The sequence below is a fragment of the Neltuma alba genome, unplaced genomic scaffold (assembly GCF_004799145.2).
Source record: "Neltuma alba isolate B1F8T4 unplaced genomic scaffold, ASM479914v2 tig00011479_pilon, whole genome shotgun sequence".
Classification (NCBI taxonomy): domain Eukaryota; kingdom Viridiplantae; phylum Streptophyta; class Magnoliopsida; order Fabales; family Fabaceae; genus Neltuma; species Neltuma alba.
In genome coordinates this window covers 187,981-207,959 of record NW_021636148.1, presented here as the reverse complement: position 1 = coordinate 207,959, position 19,979 = coordinate 187,981, and the positions used below count along the sequence as shown (strand labels likewise).

The 19,979-nt window shown below is 32.4% G+C and overlaps 1 pseudogene; it reads left to right on the top strand.

Moving 5' to 3' along the window:
• Positions 1-2,297: 2,297 nt before the first annotated feature.
• LOC114713900 (potassium transporter 6-like) lies at positions 2,298-7,556 on the top strand (annotated as a pseudogene).
• Positions 7,557-19,979: the final 12,423 nt, after the last annotated feature.

The following is a 19,979-nucleotide window of genomic DNA, read 5'->3' as shown; positions in this document are numbered from 1 at the left end:
TACAACATTCATGGGGAGTTAATATTAAAAACATCAACTTTCATAGGAAAATTTTGTATTGGCACTATGAGAATTGTTAATATCGTAACGTTACATGACTTGTTAGCCATGTTACTAAAGTTGTAAAAACGCCACTTTTTAAATTTTTTTACAAACCTGTTATTAAATACTATACCGAATTTATTAATCGTGTTATTGAAGTTGTACAAATGCTATCTTTTGAATTTTTTTAAAAAACTGTTGTTAATTACTACGCCGAACTTGTTAAAAATGCCAAAAAACTTGTTAATTGTATTACTAGACTTGAAATTTTTTTCCAAAAAATAGTTGTTGAATGCTGGAGCTTCAAAGACTAGTCATTGGAGCTCCGACGAGCGGCTAGCCGATAAGGTTGTTTGATTTTTTTCTTAAAAAAATGACAATATAGTCATTTCAACAAATTTACAAATCTCAATTTGATTACTTAAACTAAAATTTTACTTATTTAAGTGATTATTTGGGGATATTGAAATCTAGGAATAATTTTTCTGTCATTTTCCCTTTTCTTATTAATTGTATTAATAAATTAATATTATGCCACTCCTTCATCCTAGCTATTTTTCATTCTCACAACTTAGTTAAAAAGGACTCTTTTAATTACCTTATTTTTAACTATCGATGCCTTGACCCATTTTTTATTTTAGAAACAAGAGAATTGAAAATTTTGAAATGTACTATCAATTAAAACTTAAAAAATAATTAATGTAAAACTGTTCAATAGTTCATGATGAATTTAAATTTGAAAATATAGTTTTAAAAACTTTTATTTTTAACAGTGTATTTGTCTTTATTCCAATTCCCTAAAGAAATATTCATAGACTAAGACAAGCGAGTTGGAGCGTTTGAGTGCTCCATGCATTTTTTTCATGAAAAACAGCTCGTGTCAGAACTCAGAAGTATCCAGAAGTTTTTAGATAAACACATAATATTAAAAAGAATTCAATTCTCTGTCTTCACAAAAAATGCGACTCTAATAATAAAATAATTCAACAGTAAATAAAAAAGTATTTTGTTGGGAAAAAAACAATTCCATTTTGCATATTATATTATTAACCAAGGTGAAAAAAAAATCCTAAAAGAGAAATAATAAACAGTGTTTGAAGAGGAATCTATTCTAGACTTTTCCTCAACAAAGAATAATCATGATGCTTTTTCCTTTTTTCATTTTTTGCCCACCGATGTTATGAGATTCCACTTTGCCCCAAAAAAAAAAAAACGACAATGGAGAAACGGGAAAAGAAAAATATGGTAGTGCGCTTATAGCGAAAGATTATGTTACGTTCCTATTGCTATACTGATAGCCTATCAAAAACCCCACAAAAGATATTCCTAGTCAACTCAATATCGTCTCATTCAAACCCACCATAATCACCACCAAAACCTGCTTTTACTCATTACAAAATGTTGAATTATTTTTATTATTTTTTGCCCTTTTTTTAAATTAACTTATATTAATATACTACTAAATCCAAAGACTTTTTAGGTCGCCTCTGCATTTAATTTTGATGCTTCCAACTTTGACTCTCTAAAATAATTCATTCAAAAGGGTCCCTTTCTTTGTATATTTTTCCTCACTTTCATGTCCATTACAGTGTCCTTTACCACTGTTCATGGCAGAATCTGGATTTGACGGACCAACTTGATCAGTGAAATAATACTTATCTGGAATTACCCCAGTTGTTACAGTTTCAAATTGTCTTTAAATAAGTGATTAAAAATTTGATTTTTAATTTGTCGGAAAAATAAGTTTTGCGTAGTCCTTTTTTTCCCCCCTAAAAAGCATGATGAGTTGATTACCAGTGCCCACAGTTTCAAACTTGTGCCTTTTGTAATCAGAGAAAGCTTTGCCTTTTGAGGAGAAGGGGGGGGGGGGCTGAAAAGATGTTTCACACCATAACATTAAACCCTTAGAAAAGTAAAATAGTAGTTTTGTGATTTCAAACGGTGGGTGGTTTTATCAGCGAACAAGATTGAAGTATTGAACTCTTATACATTTATATATTTCTGTAAGATCAAGTTGGTTCTAAGCAGCCGAATATTTCTGGACTACAATATAGAGAAAGCAACCTAATTTTTTTTTATCATTAATTTATTGATAAGAAGAAGAACGATACAAACACTCAGGTAAAATTATGGAAGAATTCTGTCTCACGACTATGACTTCCAGAAACTAACAAATGGCTCACAATTAAGATCCAGCACAATACTTTATTATCTTTTTTGCATTTGAGATTTTCATTTTGAAAGGAAAAGAATAAAGGTGATAAGTTCGGTTTTTGGTGGATAATTGGTCGCACTTCGACCGGCTCTTGAAGAGTTTCTCGCAAAAGCTTCATTTTTAGTCCCTTTTACAGCAAAAGATTGCAGACACCAATTTTGCCGGCAGATTTTCAGAGCAATATATTCCCCTCCTCTTTCTCATGGCCATGTGTAAATCTTCATTCTCTTCTCAATAGGACGTAAGCCCTATCATACCATTCCCACCAACCACACACCAAAGCTCTGATTTCGCTCTCTCTGTCTCACACTCTTTCTCTGCCTGTCCTTCTCTCTGTAAAACTCACACGCAAAATATTTCTTCAAGTCTTGAGATTTTTATTCCCAGTCTTATCATCTCATTATTTGTTACTTTTCGTGTTTGTTACTGCCCTCTAGTCGCCATTGATGGGTTGTTCAACCGTACGAGACTACTTCTCAAATAAAGGTAGACCATAGGCGTTTTCTTGTACTTTTTTATTAAAATACTGTGCTCAGATTTCGTCTGTATCTTCCGGGAAGGGGCGTTTTCATTAGTCGTTCATCGTTGAATGCCTTTTATATTTTACTCCGAGGAAAAGCGGGTTCCTTGAACTTGTTCAAATCCCCATCATGGATCTGGGAAGCTGCTTCCCGGAGAAGAAAATAATACTACAATTTTAAATATAAAGAAATAGTGAATCTTCCTGAAGTTGTCATATATTAATTAATTAATTCATTTAATTCATTTATACATTTAGCTCAGTGTTTTTCCTTTGTAGTCTTCAATTGAGGAGGCCGTTTCTTCTGCAATTGGGGGCTTTTTAAAAATTACAATAACAATGCTCCTTCTAGATTTCTAGAAGCACATGCCATGGATCTGGAAGCTGGAATTTCTAAAAATTATGTTGCTAAGGTGAGTTGGGCATATCTGTGAATCTGATAAAAGTTTGCTTGCTTCTCCCATCTGGGTTGTTTGTTTTTAATCCGAATGTTGTGTTTCTTTTTGTCGTAGAAAGAATCGTGGAAGACGGTTCTGACTTTGGCATACCAGAGCCTCGGAGTTGTCTATGGAGATTTAAGCACTTCACCGTTATACGTATACCGGAGCACATTTGCTGAAGATATTGGACACACAGAGAGCAACGAAGAGATTTATGGCGTCTTGTCTTTGGTTTTTTGGACTTTAACGTTGGTCCCGCTGATCAAATACGTGTTCATCGTTCTCAGAGCTGACGATAATGGCGAAGGGGGTACATTTGCTCTGTACTCTTTGCTGTGCCGGCATGCCCGAGTCAACTCGATGCCTAATTGCCAGGTGGCAGACGAGGAGCTTTCTGAGTATAAGAAAGATGGTTTTTGTAAGGCTCCAGAGAGAAGCTTTGCCTCGAGATTGAAGGCGACGTTGGAAAAGCACAAGGTTTTGCAGAATATTTTGCTTGTTCTGGCTTTGATCGGAACGTGCATGGTGATTGGTGATGGCGTCCTCACACCTGCTCTTTCTGGTGATTTTGATCAACATATTTATGATTAAATTAGTTTGAAGTAGGAATTCCTAAATCCTTCAGTCACTGAGTTTGTTTGATAATTGCTTGCAGTTTTCTCTGCGGTTTCGGGCCTTGAGCTTTCTATGTCCAAGGAACATCACAGATGTATGTTCACCAAAACTCTCTCTTTGTAATTGGTGCTATTAATCGAGCTATTAGATCTTAAATCCTTTCTTGCGTATGCCCACATTTGCCCAGCTTGTTGGTGTTCCTTACTTCCTTATTACTAAAGTGTGTACTGAAGATACTGCTGATGTATGCTCTTGAATCAAATTATTCTAATTATTTGTGCAATTTGAAGGGCAAGTTACTTGGCTATAAGTACTTTATAATATTGGAAGTTATAAACCAGATAACAAACATGATAACTTCTGATATGGCTTCTGATGTTGCAAGAATCTTCATAAGAACAGCGGCAGCTGGTTAGATGGGTCTTTCCTGACTTACATGCCTCCAATGCCTTTTTCACTGCTAGTTTATAATTCCAGCCTTATTTTTTCTTGTTCGTTTTGGGTGGTTTATAACTGCATCAAAGGTTCAGTTATTTAATAGTTTTATTTAAAAAAAAAAAAAAAAGAAGAAAAGGAAAATTTAAGTTGTTTCTCTGATAAATTTTTGATTTATGGTGTTTACCCATCATGTTGTGCACTTATGATTTCTCTGCATTTTGAATTTTGATCTCAATCCCACTCTTTTCTATTGTCTGAGACAAGATACGTGAGCCGCTGTTATATTACTCACTCTCAAAAGTTGATACCTGGCAGATGTAGAAGTCCCGGCTGCATGCCTCATACTGATAATCTTGTTTGCCCTCCAACATTTTGGTACGCACAGGGTTGGCTTCTTGTTTGCTCCTATAGTGATCACATGGCTTTTCTGCATCAGTGCCATCGGTATATACAATATATTTTACTGGAATCCTCATGTGTATAAAGCCCTGTCTCCTTATTATGTTTTCCAATTTCTAAGGAAAACACAAAAGGAGGTTGGATGTCTCTTGGTGGAATTTTGCTGTGCATAACAGGTTCGTCCGTTTGCCTGATGTATCAACTTTGGTTTTTTTGTCAATATTCACATTGCCCTCTAAGGAAACTCTTCAATTTACAGGATCAGAAGCCATGTTTGCTGATCTCGGGCACTTTTCACAATTATCAATCAAGGTATTCTACTTTATTTCTGGCTACCATTTGATATAGGATTAAGTGGATCAGCCTTCTGCTATTTAGCAATTGAGTTTTGTATTCCTTTCATGGGCCTGTCTTATGCATAATGTTCTTAAAATTCTCAGAGCTATCATGAACCTTAGCATACTTTCATAATGTGATTGGATCTAATAGGCATCAATTGTTGGTATTTCAGTGAATAAATCTCCCTGAGTTAAGAATAAGGTCTAAAAGTTGGGTAAAATTTCTCCGGCTTACTCCATTTTTTGCCTGCAGATTTGTTATAGGAAGATGAAATAGAGTAAAGTTGATGGCATTGTGGAAAGAAGAGAATGGCCAATAGTTATATTCCTGACATATGTAGTTTCTGATGTATAAATTTATATATTTATACTAATTGAAGTTGCAAGTGAAAGTGGTACTGATCTCCTATGTATTCATGATTTCATTGGAATATTTCTTATTATTTGGATGAGAATTGTAGTTTCTAAATGTTATTGACTAGGAATTCTTTTGCATATAGATGCATATCCAGTAACAAAGCTAGTGTCATCAAACACCGAAGTTGGGTGTAAATGCGGCATTTTAGTTGCTTTTGGTTAAAGAGCTAAAGGGATTACTTATCCGATCTGATGCATGTTCAATTTCTGCAGATTGCTTTTACAGCTGTGGTTTATCCATCTTTAATTCTGGCATATATGGGTCAAGCCGCTTATCTTTCTAAACATCATGATATTGCACATGATTATCACTTCACATTTTACGTATCTGTGCCAGGTAGGTATCCTAACTTGTTCTTTACGTGGAAGTAAACTAATGAACATGATTGAACAAGTTCTCGACTGATTGGTATTCTTCACTCCCATGCATTTCAGAGAAATTAAGATGGCCCGTTCTGGTGATAGCTATACTTGCTGCAGTTGTTGGAAGCCAAGCCATCATCACTGGAACTTTCTCAATCATCAAGCAGTGTTCTGCATTGAGTTGCTTCCCAAGAGTCAAAGTGATACACACATCATCAAAAACCCATGGCCAAATATATATCCCTGAGATCAACTGGCTACTAATGTTCTTGTGCTTGGCTGTCACAATTGGTTTCAGAGACACAAAGCGCTTAGGCAATGCCTCAGGTAACACAACGACTGAGAAATAGCCAACTGTATCAAGCTGATGCAATTGCTTATTCAGGCATGAATCTGACATAATGTCCCTATTCACGACAGGTCTGGCAGTTATTACAGTGATGCTGGTCACGACGTGCTTGATGTCTCTAGTGATCGTGCTATGCTGGCACCAGAGTGTTTTTCTTGCCATCGGATTTGTTTTCATCTTTGGGACAGTTGAGGCTCTCTTCTTCTCAGCTTCTCTTGTCAAGTTCCTGGAAGGAGCGTGGGTGCCAATTGCTTTGGCGTTTGTATTCCTTACTGTCATGTATATTTGGCACTATGGCACTCTTAAGAAGTATGAATTTGATGTTCAAAACAAGGTCTCTATCAACTGGCTCCTCAGCATAGGTCCCAGCATAGGTATTGTTCGAGTCCGTGGCATTGGCCTTATCCACACAGAGCTAGTATCTGGAATTCCAGCAATCTTCTCCCACTTTGTGGCCAACCTTCCAGCATTCCACCAGGTCGTCGTCTTCCTCTGCATCAAACACGTCCCAGTTCCACATGTCAGACCTGAGGAACGATTCCTGGTGGGTCGAATTGGCCCAAAGGGCTTCAGACTTTATCGGTGCATTGTGCGATATGGGTACCGTGATGTCCACAAGGATGACATCGAGTTTGAGAAGGATCTTGTGTGCAGCATAGCAGAGATGATACGAACCGACACAGAAAGATCCAATGCTGCAAACGAAGAGGCTGAAAAGGATGACAAAATGACAGTTGTTGGAAGCTGTCCTTCCCACCCAATTTTGATGAGTGATGAAGATACATTGGACAATAACAGCAGTGATAGCAGCTTAGAGTCAGCCGGACCTTTGACAGAGGTCAGGGAAATAAAGTCACCAAAAGCGATCCAACCAAAGAAAAGGGTGAGGTTTGCCATACCGGAAAGTCCAAAGATCGATAATGGCATTAAGGAAGAATTGGAGGAACTGATGGAAGCGAGGGAATCTGGGGTAGCCTACATTATGGGGCACTCTTATATGAGGGCAAAACCAGGGTCCAGTTTGATTAAGAAGCTGGTAATTAATTTTGGCTATGAATTCTTGAGAAGGAATAGCAGATCACCTTCCTTTGTAGATAGTGTACCTCATGCATCATCTTTGGAAGTAGGGATGATGTACCAAGTTTAAATTTTCCCCCCTTTTCCTATTTAGTTTTGCACTTGTAAATGCGTCATGTTCAGAGTCCTAAGCCACCATCTTCATGAAGTGGTGGATGAAAATAGTGTATAAATTTTGGTCCTTTTTGTTATAAATTTTAGTCTTTTTTGTCGTTCCAATGGCTTGGATCGTCTCCCTTCCTTTGTGTTGCTGTTTGTCAGATAGGCATTTCAGTGTCATACACTTTTGGTGAGATTTTCAGTCTTTCTAGTTTGAAAAGAAAGCAAAGGGCAATTCATACTCTCCTTTTGTCTCGTCCCCAACAAAATTTAACGTCAAATTTAACTCTGATGGTTGACGTAGATCGATGGAACTCAACAATGTTAGGCTGTGTTAAATGATGGATCATGTTGAATGTTTTTGAATATCAAGTATAGTTTGTCCACGCACGCACGCACGCGCGCGCGTAATTAATTAGAGACAAAAAATAAAAAGATTAATTAAAATTTTAGCCAAATACAAATCATTACTATGCGATAGAATATTACTTACATGTATGGCCGTGCGCAGTATCATCTCATTTTTTAGACAAAACGACGTGCGCTCTGAACATAAGGGATTGACTAGAATTAATTAAAATGTGCCCTTTGAGGTATTTAATACCCGCCTCAGGCTTTGTGCATGCCATAAAAATTCAAAAAATAGTACTACCTCCGGTTCTTAATATAAGATCCTGTTTGATTTTTATTTTGATCCTAAATGTAAGACCCCAATCCACTTTGTCTCTCATATTTAATCAATTTTTTTCAAAATAATCCTTCTAATAATTATAGTTTTACTTAATACACTTGATTAGTAAGGATATTTTAGGAATGACAACACCTATTTAGGACAAATAACTAACTCAACTTATTTCTTTAATCTCCTCAAATTAGTTAACTGGCTCTTATAATTAGGATTGGAGGTAGTAATAATTATAAAACTATAATAAATGTTTTTTTTGGGTTAAATTAAGAATTTTTAAACCCTTGTCACTATCTAAGCCCCTCCAACATTTACCATCTAAGCTAATAACAAGTAACAAATATGGTAAATACTAAAGAAGGGTGAGATGAGCTATCGTTTTTTGCTTTTTGGTCCAAATTCTCTCATGTCATTATCAATATCAAATGGGCCATAAGTTGTGCTTTAAGGCTTACTAATTTGGGCCACACTAGTAACTTATTCAACCGGAACGACCTTGTACCCAAAAAAAACATATAAAAGCATAAAAATGATCTGACATTCATTCGCAGATATCTTTTATATATATATATATATATATTTTTCCAGATTATCACAGACAAACAAATGTCTAGAAAGTAAAGGCGGAACGTAGATGAGAAGGTAACATCATCATCATCAACATCATAATAATAATAATAATAATGGGGAAAAAAAACATTGTCCCCAAACCCAAATAAATTTTTGAGTTATAATGCATTCAACATCCTGAAAGATTTTCTTATATTTATCTAACACTCAAATATTTTGTGATTTATCCAAAATCTTGAAATATTTTTCATGATAAAATCTTTACTTTAAAGTACTTGATGCACATTCATTTAACAAATTTTTTGCTAAGTTAATAATGATGTTAAAATTGCTCCTAAAATAATACTTTAATGGCACAATTACTTCTAAAAATTATTATTTAAAGGACAAAGTTAGATCACAAAATATTTTATAGTGCTTAACACTTCTGGAAAAATACTTTAAGGTGTCATGTGAATTACGAAATAATTTAAACTACTCGTATTAGACACACTTAAAAAAATATTTTAAGATGTTGTGCACATGTTAATCCTAATTTTTGCAAACTCAAATTCATTGTATAAATCCCATTAAAAAACTATTGGGTCCTAAGATATTCATGTCAGATGTAACCGTGAGATGATCAAGTTCCATGAAGAATCAAGCTCTCTCTTCTTTTTTTTTTGGATATAAATGAAGCTCTCTTTTGTTAGTACCTTTTAGCATTTAAGTTATATTTGTATAATGTGGCCCAATGATCTTACTCTAAGGAAAAGGACTCAAAAAGTTTGGCCCAATTATCTAATTGAAGCTCAGAATAATACAAAGAATTGGCTGGATTTGTCGTCAGGTGTAAGAAAGCTAAACTTTTAATTTTTTTAAAAACTTTTTTATATAACTATATGATATTGAGCATCATTAAGTTAGATCTGAATATCAGAGGCAACTTTCCTAAGGATTTTTTTTTTTTTATCTTTCTTTTTTTTCCCCAGCTCGCCTGAACCCGAACTCCAAATTTCGTGAATAAATTATATAACCCACTTTATAGGCACTAAGGCTGGTGAGTTTTTAATTATAACCCGCACACACATTATAAATACCATTTCGCCCTCAAAAGAATGTGATAATATAACTGAAGAGACAGGGGGCATGTGGTCATTTTCCGCATGAATTTCTCAATATTTAACTTATAAATAGTTCGTTACCAACGGGATCAGTTACTTTATGGTCATGAATATCTTAAGGTGTGGAAAATGTGGGAATGTTAGGTACGGGTGTATTAAATAAGTCAAAAGATGCGTGAACTTACCAATTTTGTGATTTTTTTTTAAGGGGGAAAAAAAGGCACTTGGGGGTGGCCAACATAGGATATAATAAACTTTTGATTTGTTATCTGTTGTTACTTTTTTTTATATATATATATAAAAATTGCATACATATTTGGAAAAAGCCTCCCCGCGTGCTGCAAAAGCACTTTGATGCATCAAATCAACATTCCTCCGTTTTCCCATTATTATAAAACAAAACAAAAATCACTCATAATGTAGTTTTTTTTTTATTCATTTATGCCTTGTATTCCTTCCACGTATGATATATGATTATGTGGGATAGATAACTAATTTGTAAAACTAATAAAAAAAAGTATAAATTTAGTATACAAAATGAATTGATATATTATATTATTATTATATTTAGTATCAAAGTAAATTTTCTAACTAATTATTATATTTAGGATTCGATAAAGAATTATACTTTCATGTGAGTTAAGTCAATACTTTTTGACAAAAAAAAAAAGAAGTCAGTACGCAAATAAATCTGCCGTGATAATTTTGATATTAAGATTTTTTGTGACTTCTCTTGCCCCTGTTTTTCTGAAAGATTTTCTTGGGGGTTGGGGGGGTCCTCTAATATTTTGTGTCTGTATTAACTTTACAGGATATTTTCGCATAGAATATCGCTTGCAATAAGTCATCACTATGAAGATATTCTATAATTACAAATTTAGTTTTATTTAAAGCTTTAAATTGATTTGTTAACTTAACACGTTATGTGTGAATATTATATAATTGATAGCTATTTATAACTTCAAAAAATGTTAGCACCCCCGGTCCGTCCTTTTTTTCTTTTCTTTTTTTATTTTTCTTTAAACACAAGTGCAATCCTGTTCAAAGTATTGTCGGACATCAAATGTGAGCACCTCTTTTAGTAAGGGTTCAAACTTTAGTTCATTATATTGTGATAGACTAATTTTTTTTTACTAAACCCAACCCCTATTGATTTTATTTATTTACTTACTTTGCATTGAGTCAAACTCATCCTATTTTTTATCCATCCTTTATTCCCGCATGGTCACAACTTGAATGGTCCACCTCATCACCTCAACATCCGGACCCAATTCACGACTTAACTTGATCAGCCTTACTCAGGTCGGGCTAAATTCATCCGCTTTCTAAGAAGGTATTTGGATCAGCTCCTCCGAAGTATGTTTTTGGCAATTAATAGAAGTTGAACCTGACAGAAAGAGTTAGTCTTTTACAATATAATAATTTAATGTTTGTATCCCCCAATAAGAAAAGTGACCACATTTAGTACCTTATAGCTCTTTGAACAATATTAACATTTTTCATGCAAATATGGACAAAACTCCTTTTATGTAAATTTTTTTTGGAAAAAATAATCCAAACACAGCCTAAAAATTGTTTTGGACAACCAGATATAAAATGACATGAACATTCCGAAAGGTGATGCGTAATTGAGAAACACCCTATTGTGAAAATGGACGCATGATAATGAGGCAAAAAAAAACCCAAAATTTGGTGATACTAAGATTTTTGGAAAAAAAAATTCCAACCGTGTCATACTGAAATACTTAGTCTATACACATATTAAATTGTCAATTACAGTTTGTGGGATGACACCTTCAAGCATGCGAGGGTCCAAGTTTAACCGGCACGCACCTGCACGGTGATTGCTAATTATTAATTATATGTTTATTAAATGCCCAAACAGTGCCTTAGTCTCTCTCCCCACCCCTCCATTGATTCCACATTCTCGGAATATTCCTTTTATTCCGAAGCATCCTACTTACTCATCCAACCTTTCGTACACAAATAATTGAATTATATAAATTAAAAAGCTGGTTTAAATTTTCCCCCCTTAAATATATTGTTATTCCTGAAAAAGTTAGTGAAAGAGAATGAATGGGAAGAAAACTGAGAGAGAATAGGTTAAAAAAAATGAGCCGGACTCATTTAAATAAAAATAAAAAGTGAATTAAATTTTCAAACAACTAAAAAAGTATAGCTTTTTAAAAAGAATCAGTTATATTCTAAAAACTATTCCCCCTGTCCTTTATTATAAGATCTAATTTTTTGGATGGGTCTTTTTCTTTTTATAAGATACTTTTTGAATTTGTTTGAGCATTTAATATATTATTAGTTATTGTACCCCTAATTTAATACATTTAATGTATTTTCTTTTTTCATTTATCTTACTATTACTTTCTCACATTTATCCATTTATATATAAAGATATATTTAAAAAAATTACGTTTGCTCCATATTAATTATTTTAAATTAATTTTAACTATTTTCTTAAACCATATAATTTAATTGAAAAAGGAAATTATGATAAGTAACGAAAGGAGCACGGGTTAACTTATAGGGCGGAGGTGCATGTCTCATGGAATTATCTGGAAGAAGGGACCCTTACTGTCGTCCAGTTATTTTCCCTCCATTTAAAGCTTCCTCGTCGGAAATATTTGAATTCGAACATATTAAAATATGATAGTGATGGTGATAGTGATATTTTACGAAAGCCCTGCCTAAATTTCCCTCCAACGAAAATGATTAAATATAGTTAAATCCTTTTTTCCTTTTAAATATGGTTAAATTCATGTTATAAGGCAAGCCCTTCATTACATGATTAAGAATTTAAATCACTTATACTCCTCCGGTCTTTAATATAAGACCCATTTAACTAATTTGATTAAATTAAAGAAGTTAGGTAAGTTAGTTAATTATGAGAAATGTGATGTGCTTTTTCTAAAACACCATAATCATCTTTCTTAATACCCCATCTCCCTCTTCTACTTGATTATAGTTGAGGGAGTATCCATAGGGGTAATTTAGAGAAAATTGATAAATATGAGAAATGGGTCTTATATTTAGGACCAAAACCAACTCAATAATTAGGTCTTATATTAAGGACCGGAGGAGTATATATATTTGTAAGGTAATTAACTCTGGCTTATACTGAGTCCAGGGTTTAAAAAAGGGAATTGGTATCCAAATCTGAAAGTAAAATACAAATATGTGATCTAACAAGAGTAATTGCGTATGGTAGTACTATATACCAGAATCGGCAAGATTCAAGCTGGACCTGATAGATTATCTTGTTTGGAGGCACATAATTTTAGGTCTAGGCTTGAAAAGGAAGCATCATAATTTAAAGTTCATTTATAGAATTAATTACTAATTAAAAATTAAAACTTTTATTCTTGCGCGGATAAAAAGATGGAAAGGCGGGGGAGGGGGGAATAAGGAGAAGTCGTTATCAGAGAGGGAAGGCAGAGCAGAAGAATGGGAAATGGCAAAAACGATGGAAGCAGGGTCCCATACGAAATTTCCCAAACTCCTTTCGGATTTATGTGTAGACACCAACTAATCTAACCCTGTAAATTAAAATATTGATCAGAAGTAATTAAAAGCAATGATGGTTGTTTTTTAAGTATACATTTATTCATGAGGAAATTAAGTCAGAGAAAATGTGTAATAATTAATATAAAAAACATATATTTAATGACGATACAAAAAATATTAGCTATAATTAGAATCAATAATAATTTTATACTCTTTGACATAAAATTTAGATAGCTAATTTAGTAATATCAAGAAAATTATCTAAGCTGGTTATGTTGGTCTTTCTAAATTATTCCTTTCAATCACATGGATTGGATCATTAAAATTATCTTTTAGTGGGAACTTCTTGTCGTCAATAAAAATATTTTAGAAAAAGATTAAAATAAGTTGAATTGAGTCTTGTATTTAAAATCAAATTAAACTCTGAAATAAGCAATAAAGAAAGTATGAAAGAGGCTTGTTATATGCAGTCCCCAAACCACACACTCACGCCAGCATTATATATTTGAAAAGCAGTAGGAAATAGGTTTTTACAATTCTTAAGACAAACCCATACTTACGTTTTAAATTTACTTGGAATAGTATTCAAAACTATCTATAAACATGTTTTATATAAGTCAAGACAAAATTTATTTCAGATGCTTATCTCACATTTTTTAAGGGTCTATTTACGAGTAAAAAATGACTTATAAATTACTACCTAAGGTTCTTAATATAAGAGCTAGTTGACTAATTTGATTATATTAAAAAAACTAGTTAAATTACTTATTTCTAATAAATATGTGTTGTCTTTTTTAAAATATCTTGATAATCAAGTATATTAGTTAGAACTACTATTATTAGAAGGAACATATTAAAAAAATAGATAGATATAAGAAATAAAATCAATTAGAATTTTATAATTAGAACTAAGATAAAAATTAAATGAATTTTTATATTAAAAACCATAATTAATATTCTAATCAGAGGCATGGCTGACAATTTGGCAAGAGGAAACGGAAGTTTGAGAAGGGAGAAGGTTTGGCTGGCGTGAATCGTTGCGTGAAAGTCACGTTTGGAACATTCCATGGTGAGGTGGGTCCCACACTGAGTGGCATAGCAGTAATTCCGAACCTGACTTTCGACGTTGTGGATAGGGAGGCAGAACAGTGGGCCCCTCCATCACCACACCGACCTTTATCATTTCCGCGAAACACGGCTACCGGATAAACCCGGCCCCGCAGCCTCCCTACATCACGTGGTTGCCACGCATCATCGACGCCTTCCCAATGACGTGGACTCAAGTAGTAACTCTCACTGGGTCCCACTCTCTGGGACCACGAGACACGTGCCGCGACGTCATTCATTCATGGTGATGGGCGCGCGGGGGCCCTTTGCTGGGAAGAGGAAAATTGTAAGGGGTCCGAGAATATCCGTTCCGTTTTATCCGACCCAGGCCTTTTTAAAAAGCCTTAATCTTGTTTAAAATCACGATCATGCCATCACCTTTTTTTTTTTGGCCCGGGGGGGGGGGACTTACTTCATTCCCTGCCAAGGATAATGTACTTTAATTTCCCAATAGGTGACTTAGCAAAGTGAACCATGCACCCGATGCTTTTTAAGAGATTTAATTAATCTAATTGACTAATATTATCCCCATGTTTTTTCAAATGATGAATCAATATTTTAACTTTAGTTATGCGGTGTTCGGTCAATATATATTTGTGTGTGTGTTTATGAGCTGAGTCAACTCACATCACACCCATTATATTATCACTTGACAATTGACGCCTGCCAACGAGTAAGTGGCATGGCTATTAACTCTAAGCACTCCTTATTTTTAATTATTACTCATCCGATCTTTAATATAGGATCTAATTCTTGACTTGGTTTTAATTTTAAATATAAGACTCATTTCTTATATTTATCAATTTTCTCTAAATTACCCCTCTAGATACTCTCTCAACCATAATCAAATAGAAGAGGGAGAGGAGGTATTAAAAAAGATGATTATGGTGTTTTAGGAAAAATGTGTCACTTTTCTTATAATTAACTAACTTACCTAACTTCCTTAATCTAATCAAATTAGTTAAATGGGTTTTATATTAAGAATCGGAGGAGTATTTTTTTATAGTGATCATTATCAATATTACTTGTTGCTTCGTAGTTGGAAGAGGAACCACCATCCATGAGGACTTTTCTTTCCAAGCCAGCAATAAACATGAGATATATGAATACATGCTTGTCTTGCAACAAATGACACAGACTGATTTTCTTTAAGATATATAGAAAGTAAAAAACTGACCATTTCTAATTCGATTTGGTCGATGTTATACAGAGGAAGGTGAGGACCACTTACCTGAATAATAATATCTAATTAAGGACTCATTTGGTATGAGGAAAATTAAAAAAAAAAATGTAAAAGAAGAAAAAATTTTAATAAACTAAATTGAAAAAATTAGAAAAGTGGGATTAAAAACTTTTAATTAATTTTTCTTGTTCTTTTACCTTACATATTCTTTTCAAAAAATCATAAAAAAAGACATTTAAAAATAAAAAAATTACAAATAGAAACCCATTACAACATTAGTATAGGTTTTGACAACAGTTTTTATGAATGAGTCCTTAATTTTAAGGGTTTTTTAACGATTTTTGCTATTCTTTTTATCAAAATTTTGCAACCCCATTTTTTCAATTTCATAGATCAAGCTCATTAAAAAAAATTCTCTTTTCTTTCCCTCCAATTCTTTCACACCAAATACAGGATAAGCTAGCATTGGCCATAGCTGAAGTTGGTAGTTACGCTAATTATTTTATTGAATAAGCTAATCATGAGCAATTAAGAATGTAGTAACATAAATGATGCCCCGTGCGACGCCTTGGTCCGTCCGAGCTTGAGAGAGAGAGAGAGAGAGGCGAGGAAGGAAAAGGAGAGGAAAGAGACGAGTGCGTGAGTGGGGGGATGGGATTGTGGGGGAGGTGGGTCAATGCGCCCCATTGCGTGGAGCTGACTCAGCTCCTTATCCTTCATTCTCCTTTTCTCCTGTCCCACTCTCTCTTCTTAATTATTATCTACTTTTTTAATATAAAAATTTATTTAATTTTTATTTTAGTTCTAAATATAAAATTTTAAAATTTTATTTTAGTTTTCATATTTATTTTTTTAAATATTTTTTATATCAATAGTAGTTTTAACTAATACACTTGATTATAAAATATATTTTAAGAAAAACAATATATGTTTTTTTACAAATAACTAACTTAATTAATTTTCTTGATCTATTCAAATCAGTCAACTAACTCTTATTAAAAACTAAAAGTAGCATATAAAATAATCGTTACACCATTTTTTTCAATTTACTTAAAAGACGGATAATAACTCACAAGAATTTTCACATTATCACTTTTTGTTTTTGACAACTCCATGTTATCACTTACCGTGCCAGTGCTATTGGCTATCCATTATATATAGTAATATTATACCGGTCATAAATATAAAAATTAATTGATTAATTTGAGTAAATTAAAAAAAAAGTTAAGTTAGTTATTTGTAATAAATAGACGTTGTCTTCTCTAAAATATCTTTGTTAATCAAGTGTAGTGTCTAGAATTACCATTATTAGGAAGACTATCTTAAAAAAATATATAAATGTGAGAGACAAAATAGATTAGAGTATTATATGTATAACCAAAATAAAAATCAAACGAGATTTCATATTAACAATTAGAGGTAATCTTAGATTTTGAGTCCAATTCAAAATCATTCTCTTATCAATAACATTAAGCTTCATGGAAGGGGTTAACCCCTTGTAATCAATGAGAGAATTATTCATATTTAATACATAACAGTATCTCAAATAAGTTTTTAATGAGAAGATATTTGTGTTTAATGAGAAAATAGTTATTTCAAAAACAGTTTTTTGTATTTATATAAACTCATTTAAAAAAGTTGTACTACATTTAGTATCTAACTCTAATATAAGTGTTAAATAATTTATCTGTAGATATTAAGAAAATTATATTACTAAGCTATTTATTAAAAACAATCATTGAATTTTTTTTGAAATATCCTATTTAATTATTTTCTTTTAATTAAAATATCTCAACACATGTACCATTAATATAAATAGCTTGAGAAAAATATTATAAACTGAGGAGAAAATAGATTGATACTAGGATCAAAGAACTAGTTGACTAATTTGAGTATATCAAGAAAATTTGTTAAGTTAGTTATTTGTAATAAATATGTGTTGTCTTTTTTAAAATACTATTGCCAATAATTCATGTTGGCTAGAATTACTATTTCATAGAATATTTAATATATATAACTACTATAAGGACTACTTTGGAAAACGTAAATAAATATGAGAAACAAAATAAATTAGAATTTTATATTTATGATCAAAATTAAAAGTCAAATTAGTTATTATATTAAAGACCAGAGATAGTACTCTTATAATTCTTAATATAAGACTATTTAACTAATTTGATTAGATTAAAGAAGCTAAAAATTAGCTAATTATAAGAAATATGACGTGTTTTTTCCAAAATACCATAATCATTTTTCTTAATATTCCCTCCCTTTTATATTTGATTATAGTTGAGAGAGTACCAATAAGAATAATTTAAAAAAAACTGATAAATATGAAAAATAATTCTTATATTTAGGAAGGTTATATATTAAAGTTAAGACGAGTATTATATATTTATATCAAAGCAAACCTGTAAAGTAATTTCTATATTAGGACTGGGAGGGTATTTCCATTGGCTATTCCTTATCTCACTTATATTTATCGATCATTATCGGAGCGTCGCCCCCACGTCTTATCTCTCTACCTTGCTGGCTTGGCTTTCGCTGTCATCCTCCCTCCTCTCTGGGTCTCCCCACGTCTCATTTCAGTTTTTAACGCGCCGCTGTCTTCTTTTTTTTACCTATATACCCTTCTCCCCTCATTTATTTTTCTATTTGTTATTTTTGTTTACCTAATTAACCGCCAAGACTTTGTCGGCACGAAAAAAAATTGTAAGTGTCGGCCTCATTTTTACCCCACAACTGTTTACCATGTAAATATTATTGATTTATATTCAAGTATTGTTTTTAAACATGATTTAACAAACAATTATTAAAGAAAACAAAATATGTACAACATACTCCTCCGGTTCTTAATATAATACTCATTTAACTAATTTGATTAGATTAAATAAGTTAGGTAAGTTAGTTAATTATAAAAAATGTGACATATTTTTCTTAAAACACCATAATCATCTTTCTTAATACCCCATCTTCCTCTTCTACTTGATTATGGTTGATGGAGTATCTATAGGGGTAATTTAGAGAAAATTGATAAATATGATAAATGGATCTTATATTCAGGACCAAAACCAACTCAACAATTGGGTCCTATATTAAGGACCGAAGGAGTAGTTAGTTTTAATTATATACTCCTCCGGTCCTTAATATAAGACCCATTTAATTAATTTGATTAGATTAAGGAAGTTAGGTAAATTAGTTAATCATAAGAAAAGTGACACTTTTTTCCTCAAACACCATAATCATCTTTCTTAATACCTCATTCTCCCTCTTCTACTTGATTATAGTTGAGGGAGTATCCATAGGGGTAATTTAGAGAAAATTGATAAATATGAGAAATGGGTCTTACATTTATAATCAAAATTAACTCAAGAATTAGGTCTTATATTAAGGACCGGAGGAGTATATACTCTTCCAGTTTTAAATATAAGATCCGTTTTATAATATTGAGGACAGAGAGTATATATTAATTATTCACTGTTCACAGACACAATTCTGTGTATCTCTCTCTCCCTCGTATATGGGTGCTAGGTAAAAATCTTGTCAATGAAAAAAACTGTAATTCCACGTTCAAAGTATAAGTTTTTAAATAATTTAATCACTTGTTGTTAAACAAGGAAAATTAATCATAAGCCCCTGAATATAAAAATTGAGGCTTAATATAATTTTTAGTTCTCCAGATCTTTTTCATTTAAAATATTGATATTTATAATTTAATAAAGATTTAGAACATTTTGTTCTCTAAAGAACAAAAATCATGGTTTAAAATTTGATACTTCAAAACTAAAATGAGAACAAATTTAAGGAACCAAAAACTATATTAACTCTAAAATTTATCATGTAAAGGTCTCTAAAATTTGCTCAAAGATAGTAAAATATATTCTCAGCTAGTGCAACTTTTTTTAAGTTTTATGCAACTTATTTTCATAAGAACTTGGACTTTTAGATACCCTTGCACAGTTAATTAAAAGAAATCAGAAAATTTGACTAATTTTTCTTAAAAAAATGTTCAGCATCATCATCCTTAACATGCCCGCAATATCATGGAAGCATTTTGCGCGTGGTTAGAGCCATCTAATTACACCGTCACTTCCTCTAATCCACAAAAGATGAAGTTTGAAATAAAATATGTAGTAATTAACTAATTATATATACTCATTATTTAATATGTAGTATTAAAATGGTTAATTATTGTGGCAAACCATTATTTAATTCTCACAAAGTCACAATAGGAGGCTTTTCGTGATTTCAAGAATCCATGATTTTTTTCAGGCCAGTGATGGTGTGCGCAACCAAATATTAATTTGACCCTCCATACACACGCACACGCACAAAAATTAAATAAATGTCATTATTTAGTTATAGTTGTACATTTATTTATTTTTTAAATTTAAAGGCATACTGGGTTGACAAAGGGTTATAATACTATTAGATAAACATTGAAAATAGAATAAAAATCTTGGAAGGACCACTCTCTGGATTCTGTGATTTTGACTATAATTT